Below are 9,474 nucleotides of genomic sequence, written 5' to 3'. Positions count from 1 at the left end.
CAGTATGGCTGGCACAACTCCAAGGTCTCCAATGAAATTCTTCAGCCATATTGCCTCCTTGGATGTTTCGCTCGCTGCAATGTACTCTGATTTGCACGTTGAATCAACTACGATCTCCTGCTTGGAACTTTTCCAAGTCACTGCTCCTCCATTGAGGGTAAAGACCCAACGCGACTGTGAATGGTAGTTGTTTTGGATAAGGTGTCTAAGTCCATAACTTATTTGGTATATACTTGACCCGACCCGGCATGGTCCATTTGGGTTGCACTTCACCCAAACTATTTATGGATAATTTTATGAGAATTGTATACTTACGATTTATTAATATATTATAAGTTATAATATATTAATATAAAGTCATGTTATTTAATTAATTTTAATCTTGAATTAATTATGAATTAATTTAGTGATTAAAAGGAAGACTAATTAAATCATGGGTTATTATATTTATATGGTGTGGGCTAATACTCATTAGTTAATGGGCTAAGCTTATATGGAAGTCCATGGATGATCCATGGAGCTTTTAACCCATGGATCCTTGGAAAGGAAAAGGCATGGGTTATTAGGGTTTCACCCTAACCATGAACACTATATAAACAAGCTTATGTTGCATGAAATAGAACCCTAGAGTGTGTGTAAGGTGTGGCCGATTTCTAAGAGTGTGTATACTCTCTCATAAAGTTTTCCAAGTTTGTGGTGATTTGTGATTTCCATTTGAGGCATTCACATTATTGGTGCTTGGCTCTCAAACTCCAAGGAATCAACACTCATCAAAAGGTATGTAATTCATCTAGTTCCTTTTATGTTTAAAAGTTCCCCATGCCATGCTGGATAAGTTATAAACCTTGGAAAACAAATTTTGCATGTATTTAGACAAACATAGATTCAAGGTTTATTAGGGTTGCATGTACACTTAGGAAGTGTTAGAATGCTCAAAGCCCAACAGTGGTATTAGAGACTAGGCTTGTTTGTTTGATACTTGATGCAAAATAGTGGAAAAAGTCGATTTTTTGCTGTCTGCCTGCTGAACTCGCCGAGTCCATGGGGGGACTCACTGAGTTCATGTGTAAACTCATCCTACTCGCCGAGTAGGTTCGTGCACTTGACGAGTAGGAGCCTCAGAATGCAGATTTTCGACTTTTGCTGCTAGAAATGGACTAGAAACATTACCCTAAACTATTTTGGTACTTGAAAACTTGTTTTAGTTGGTGTAATGGTTGTTCTAATCCATTTACAATAGCTTATATCAAAATTTCATGCTTTGTATGTGTTCATATAATCCTTGAAACTTTGATGATCATGTTCATGTTCTTATGAATTTAGAAGATGATAGGAATTATTTGCTGAATTGTTTAGGATTAATTCTTGATCATTTATGTGTTTTAATGGAGACCATAATTTGTCCTCAAATTATGGATATCCAAAGGTCACTTCTTTTAAACATATAAGTTACATAAAAATGAAGAGCCTTCATTTTTATGAACCTTTAATTCATAAGTTATGAAATGAAAAGTTTTGGATAGTTACAAAACTTGCCCTCAAGTTTTGGAATTTGTAAAGTTTCACATACTTTAATAAACTTTAATTCCAACCCTTAGAGTTTTAATAGTTAAAAATTCAACACTTATACTATTTATAACATTAATGGTTAATTATTATATATATGTATAAGAATAAGTCGTTTTACCGTTAGTAGGCCTCATTCACGAAGCCGGTCTATAAGGGGGTATAAGGTTGTTGCCTATAAAATGATAGCTTAATGGGTGTCCACTCTCACCCACCGCTTCCTTGATCGGTGGAGGGTCGTTAGCCGAACGGGTAGGACAATGACTTTAAATCCTCATTAAAAGTATAAAGATTATTATAAAGTAACTAAATATTTTAATTCCCAATCTTAGTTACTTTAGGAAAAATGTGAACATGGTGCTAGTCCATGGAATTCACACTTTGTACCTTACCAAGTCGTTGGTGGAGCGTGTGTGGTTAACCGGCACACTAACTTGGACTAGTAAGGATCACAAAGGGTGACTTAATGTTTGTCATAGATCAATGGAGCGTGTGTGGTTAATTGGCACATTGATTAGGTGATAATATTAAGGGTACCAAGTGAATTAGTATGGTTATTCACACCTTGTTTTGTGATCCTCGGCATCCTAGTCACAAAACTTGAAGGGCACAATCGAGATTGAAACATGCCATTGAAAAGTTCATTGAATCTCAAAAGAATCTAGGAATTTCAAATCCAATTAAAACCTAATAATTCATTTTGTTTTTCATGGTGGAAATTGGTGAATCGTCATTCACCTACCTTTCAAACATGTTATTACTTAGATTACGGCATCCCTTTTCTAAGTATAATATATTGTGATTGGATCCTAGCCTTAATATTTCATATTGGGTGTTGTATTAAGGATTTTGAATCAACTAACTTGATTATCTCCCATTATAGATGTCTGGTTCAGACAACTATGATCTTCCCAAAACTCCCAGAACAAGCTTTCTTCTTAAAGATGATGTCCCTCAACATCATGCTTCTCTTCCTCCACCTCCTCTATTTATTCTCCCTAACCCACAAGTTTAAGGTCACTCAATCCCTATTGGCAAGAATAGTCTATGTGTGCTCACATCTTGGAGATAAAGTCACACATTGACAAGCCGGGAGAGTTGGGTGTCAAAGTCTTGTGAAAGTTGGATGTTCAATCACTTTCTTGGTAATATAGTGAGTCCCTTTGGGACTACTATGAGACAAACTATGACATGACCCTTAGTGATCTTATCTATTTGCTTGGTGCTGTGTAATCAACAATGATTTGGAACACTAGTAAAGCAAATTTTGTTAGAAGATCTCAAACCTTAAATGGATATTGACAATAGTAGCATTGGATATCTAGAAAAAGATTTCTCTTCCCAATGGAAAGGGATCGGCCATAGTCAACTCGGTTGACCAAATGGTAAAGAGAAAGGCTAAGTCTGAGATAGTCTCATGTGCCATTACCAAAGGGTCCATATGTTTTATTGTCAAAGGGAGGGACACTGATTGCGAAGCTGCCATATTTACCTGAAATATCATAAGATTGATCAAGTCATGAAGTTTGACTCTACTTCAATTAGAGTCTACTGTCTAACTCTATTAAGTTCCTATTTGGAGATTCTTATTACATAATGTGAATGGGTCAGATGTTGATGTTTTAAGAATCAAAGAAAAGATAGGAAGCTTAAAGGAAGTATATGCTGATTCTGATTGCGAAGATGGGTTTCGATCGCATGGTTCGGTGATCAGAATTTTGAGCTGTTGCTTGAGAGTTATGATATATTACTTAGGAATAGATTTCAACAAGGTTTTCATATGGATTGTAAGGATAAGTTTTTCCGCAAAGTTTTTAAAATAAAAGAAAGGGTTTTTAATTTTATTTATTTTAAAAAAAATATCCTTACAATGGCATTTGTGAAAAATTGTTGCTTATATGTTTCCAGTAATAGCAATATTGGAAAGTGAGTTTGATTCTCTCATTTGTGGTAGTGTCTGAATTTAACACATGAGGAAAGTTTCTCATCACCCAAGTTTCAGTTGGACAAAAATTTGGAATCATACAAGTTGTATTGTATGATGAATGAGAATTTTCATCTTTGTAAAATTAAGACTAATTCATTGATCACATGCATATGTGAGTCAATTGAAGGACTGGAATTAGGTACACTGGGTGTGTGCTGGTCAAGGTCCACCACAAAGATCGATTCGTCATGATTTACTAAAAATTAGTAAATATGGTTATACTTACAAGTTTAAGTATAATTCTGAAGCATTAGAAAGTTTTCAATGTGTGGCATAACGAATGGGAAAGAATCAAATTAGGCAGAAAGATAAAAGTTTCTCAAATCTAAAAAGATAGGAGAGTACTATAGTATCGTGTTTTATGATCATCTTAATGATTAAGATACCATATCACAATTCATACTCTAAGGACATCTTAGTGCATTGTTATGACTAAGAAAAGGGGTCATGAATTGTTGGAATGGTTAAAATCAAGAAGATGAATCATACTTCGTTCCAAAACAATTCTTAGAGTGATACTCCAGGATTTTAACATTGAGTGACATGAAGTAAGGTTTAAAACACTTATCAAATGTAGTGTAAAATGTTTTCTACTCTTGTATATTTGAAATTGGTAAGTTGTGATGTCTTGGATGAGATAAAGACCAACTAAGACCAATTGTGTGAAGTGTTAGTCTTGATAAGAATCCGCACTATCCCTTGAATATTTGTTTTTTCAGGGAATGGTCCTTGACTAGGGAAACTTATATGTCAAGATGACAGTGGGAGCCTTAAAGATCCTGAAAGAGTTTTAAGATTTAATCAAGAGTAAAACCTGTGTTTTATCACTAGCACATGACTTGAGGTTGGTAACCTATCATGTTGACACAATTCTTGTGCCAATTAAGTTGACTATGCATATGAGTTCTGTTAGTTCTAAATTGTGAGCATAACAGCTTGGAAGCATTGGTGGGCCTTGTGCTACCAGGTGACAAGCAATTAAGATTTAACAAGTTCAATCCATGTAAGGTTGAATTTGTCACTAAACTTGTCTTGTGATTATGGTTTTGACAAATTCACATGGATAGGAACTCATACACCATAAAATGTAAGTGTCAAAGGTTTCTTTCCGATTCATGAGAATGATGGTGAGGAAACGCTTTCACTAAGTAGATTTTAAGTAGATAGCAATTGTGTTATTTGCATTTTAAAAAGTCGTTAGTGGAGCGTGTGTGGTTAACCGACACACTAACATAGACTTGTGAGAAATGGAAAAGGTCTAAACGATTGAGACTATGATTACGACATCCCTTTTCATAGTTCTTGAAATTGTTTAGACACACATGTGAACTATCTACGGAAGGGTGTATGAATCTAAATTTTAGAAGTCCAACCGATTTCTGAATACATGTCAAAAGCTAGTGGGAGCATAAGTATTATGATAATAATCATCATGTTAGTGGGAGCATGATAATTATGATTATTATTGCAAGCTAGCAATGTTAATTATAGAAAAACAAAAGTTTCAATTCATGAAGTTGCAGGGGTTGGAAAAGTTGTTTTGCTATAATTAAGGGAGAGGAAATTATACTTCAATTCAAATCTAAAAGCTTAGATTGAGATTTTAATCATCTTTAGTCAATGATATATATATGTATTTTATGTTGGAATGGTTCAACTTAAAGAAATTCTATATATATTGCATTATCAAAATTCGATTATGATTACGACATCCCTCTTCATAGTTAAATTTTGAAAACATGGCAAATAAAAAATATTGTAGCAAAAGACTTGTCTAGTATCATGTCTTTATGTGAGACATCATCATGAATCGTGTCCCATATGCTTCGGATATAGGATCGATTTGATGTGCTATAATATTCATCCTTTCTAAAATTTTCCAAATGCTCAGGGCATTTAGAAGGGATCAGTGCATATAAGTTTAAAATCTAACAGATTTTTGGTAAATGGTAGGAATTAGGAATTCTTATATTTACAATAAGGATTTGGGATTATGAAATGAGCATCATTGGAATCATGTTCAATTGATCTATTTCACAAAGTAAATATCATAGACATAGTGTGCATACTTGGAGTATGGCATAACTATTGTTTAGAAAAACAAAGTGTACATGCTAGGAGCATGGGACAACTGTTGTTTTTATTCATGTATTAAGTTGATTATTTGAAACATTATACAATGAATAATGTGTAATCAATATGGTGATAAATAAAAGGTGGTTTTATTTATATTCAAAAGGGTTCTGAGACCATATTGGATTCGATTATTATTGTGTTTCACTTTGCATGTTTTGACTTCCAGAATAGCTAGGTTATTCTTTCCGAATAACTAAGTTATTTAAACACTCCACATTCGTTCATATGTTGGAAGTAGGTATGAATTAAGACTGTCATGAATCGAGTCTGTAGATGGCTAAATGTGTTTAGACATAACAATGGTTGCTGCAACATTCGTGAGTGCTAATAAGTTATGAGTATTGGAATTAATCCACGCTCACTTGTATCACTTCATGGAATTTATATCGAGTGATCGTGAGACGATAATATCATATAAGTCTTCAAACCTAGAGATATGAGTTGTTACCTATGAGTTGGTTGTGCATTGATTGCACGTAAACGCATCAGTAACTTGATGTTATAAAACGTGCCTTTGTGTACAATTCAACAAGTAGTAGAACAAGCATATGAGTTGAAGTTTATATGTTCCTTCTAGAAATAGAAGCGATATCTGGTCCCCTCGATGATTTTTTGTTGACCCAAGTACCGGGCCCGGTCAGAACTAAATTGATGTGTTCAGTTAAGTTCTTTGTCAAACAAATCGGAAATCGAGAAAAAACTGTCACACAATAAGTAAGACATTGTTCCATGTATTTGTCCGGATGATATCATGAGAACAGAGGACTATATGATCACTTATCTAAAATGGCGCTTCATAGTTCAACAGAGTTTTCGAGAGATACGATTGCCGGTTGGTTCCTGAAGTAATATAGGCAAATATAGTTATTAGACTTATCCAAGTGGGAGTCTGTTGGATAAGGTGTATAAGTCCATAACTTATTTGGTATATACTTGACCCGACCCGACATGGTCCATTTGGGTTGCACTTCACCCAAACCATTTATGGATAATTTTATGAGAATTGTATACTTACGATTTATTAATATATTATAAGTTATAATATATTAATATAAAGTCATGTTATTTAATTAGTTTTAATCTTGAATTAATTTAGTGATTAAAAGGAAGACTAATTAAATCATGGGCTGTTAATTTATATGGTGTGGGATAATACTCATTAGCTAATCGGCTAAGCTTATATGGAAGTCCATGGAGCTTTTAACCCATGGATCCTTGGAAAGGAAAAGACATGGGTTATTAGGGGTTCACCCTAACCATGCACACTACATAAACAAGCTTATGTTGCATGAAATAGCACCCTAGAGTGTGTGTGTAAGGTGTGGCCGATTTCTAAGAGTGTGTATACTCTCTCATAAAGTTTTCCAAGTTTGTGGTGATTTGTGTTTTCCATTTGAGTCATTCACATTATTGGTGCTTGGCTCTCAAACTCTAAGGAATCAACACTCATCAAAAGGTATGTAATTCATCTAGTTCCTTTCCCCATGCGATGCTAGATAAGTTATAAACCTTGGAATTTTTTTTTGCATGTATTTAGACAAACATAGATTCAAGGTTTATTAGGGTTGCATGTATACTTAGGAAGTGTTAGAATGCTCAAAACCCAACAAGTTGTCGTTGTCGGTCTGAAAACTGGCGTCACTGTACCCTCGTACCTTTAATTCATCATTCCCAGCGAGGACTAGAAACCCTTCCTTGGTCCTCCGCAGGTACTTAAGAATATTCTTGACTTCGGTGCAATGTGCTTTGCCAGGGTTCCCTTGATATCTGTTGACCATGCTCAAAGAGAAGGCCACATCAGGGCGAGTACAAGTCATAGAATACATGATCGAGCCAATTGCGGAAGCGTAAGGTACTCGACTCATCTCTGCTATCTCGACTTCGGTACTCGGACTTTGAGTCTTACTCAATTTGGCATTACTTTGGATTGGTAACTCCCTTTTCTTGGAATTCTTCATACTAAAATGTTTTAGTACCTTGTCCAAGTAAGTATTCTGACTAAGTCCTATTAGTCTTTTATTCCTGTTTCTCACTATCCTTATTCCCAAAATATAGGCAGCCTCTTCGAGGTCCTTCATATCGAAGTACTTCTCGAGCCAGGACTTAACTTCCTGCAGTGTCGGGATGTCATTTCCTATGAGAAGTATGTCATCAACATACAATACGAGAAAGCTCACTATACTCCAACTGGATTTGACATATACACATGATTCATCCTCGCTTTGTAGAAAACCAAACTCTTTGACTTTCTCGTCAAAACAAAGATTCCATCGGCGAGACGCTTGCTTAAGTCCATAAATGGACTTCTCAAGCTTACACACTCTATTGGGATGCTTCACATTGACAAAACCCTCTGGCTGAGCCATGTCAACATCCTCAGCCAACTTCCCATTAAGGAAAGCGGTTTTGACATCCATTTTTCCATATTTCATAATCATTAAATGCATCAATGGCCAACATCACCCTAATAGACTTTATTTTCGCAACTGGTGAGAAGGTCTCATCATAGTCAACTCCGGGAGTTTGAGTGAAGCCCTTCGCAACCAATCAGGCCTTATAAGTGTGTACATTCCCATCCATGTCGATCTTCTTCTTTAAGATCCATTTGCATCCGACCGTCTTACGACCCGGTACATGATCAACCAAGCTCCAAACTTGGTTATCATACATGGACTGAATCTCGGTGTCCATCGCCTCTTTCTAATTTGCAGACTCTGGGCATGCCATGGCTTCCTTGTAGTTGTTAGGTTCATCCAAATTTACTAGTGTACTATCACTAATATACGTATCACCCTCGCTTGTTATATGAAAACCATATAACACGAGTGGAACACTAACTCTACTGGAACATCTAAGAGGTAATGATTCGTCAATCGGTTCAACCGGAGTTTCCTCCTTGGGTTGAACGCCAACGTTAGAAGTTCCTTCATCTCTCGGCTCTTGAATCTCTTCAAGATCGATTTGCCTCCTATTGTCCCTTTGGCTTATGAGTTCTCTCTCTCTCTCTCTCTCTCAAAACCCCTCTCCTTGCAACAAAGTCAACATTGTTACTCGGTCTATAGAAGAGATATATAAAGGACTTCTGCGGGTAGCCGATGAAAATTGTTACACCTGATTCCCGATATGTTTTAATTCAAGGTTTAGTGTATTTGTTTTGGCACTGAACGAGTTGATGGCCCAACTCGTCGAGTAGAATCATGACCGCGGGAGAGTTTAAGTGGCCTACTCGACGAGTTGGGAGCCCAACTCGGCGAGTAGGTACTGTTTGAGTGAAACCCTAAATATGAGGGTTTGCACCCTATTTAAACAACTTATCTCAGGCTCCTTCGTCCCTATCACTCCCATAAGATAGTATATCGAAACCCTAGCCTTGTTTGTGTTCTCTAAGGCCATTTGGTGTATTTTGGTGGGTTGTGAAGCTTGAGAAAAGGAAAGGAGCTTGGGAGTGCAAGTTGGGGCTTAAAGATCCAGGATATTTGTTCCATTTCTAGTTCATTCAAGGTAAAAATCTCTTGTTTTGGTCTTCTATGTGATTATTCATCTTTGGAGTTGGAATTTTGGGGGCTTTCTAACCCATTTTCAAATTATGAAGGGATTGGATGGGGTTTGACTTCAGATCTGGGCCTTAGGAGGGGTCTGATAGCATAAAGGTGCCAACTTTATGGCCATGAGAGCCCCATGCTTCTTGTAGGTCACTTCTTATGGCTTTTTGAACCAAAAACCCCTTGCATGTGCATCAAGTTCGATACTTTACGTGTAAAATGGGCACTAGGAGGCCAGATCTA

This window comes from Lactuca sativa, chromosome 3, assembly GCF_002870075.4.
Source record: "Lactuca sativa cultivar Salinas chromosome 3, Lsat_Salinas_v11, whole genome shotgun sequence".
In the NCBI taxonomy this organism is placed as follows: Eukaryota; Viridiplantae; Streptophyta; class Magnoliopsida; order Asterales; family Asteraceae; genus Lactuca; species Lactuca sativa.
This window is presented reverse-complemented; position numbering follows the sequence as displayed.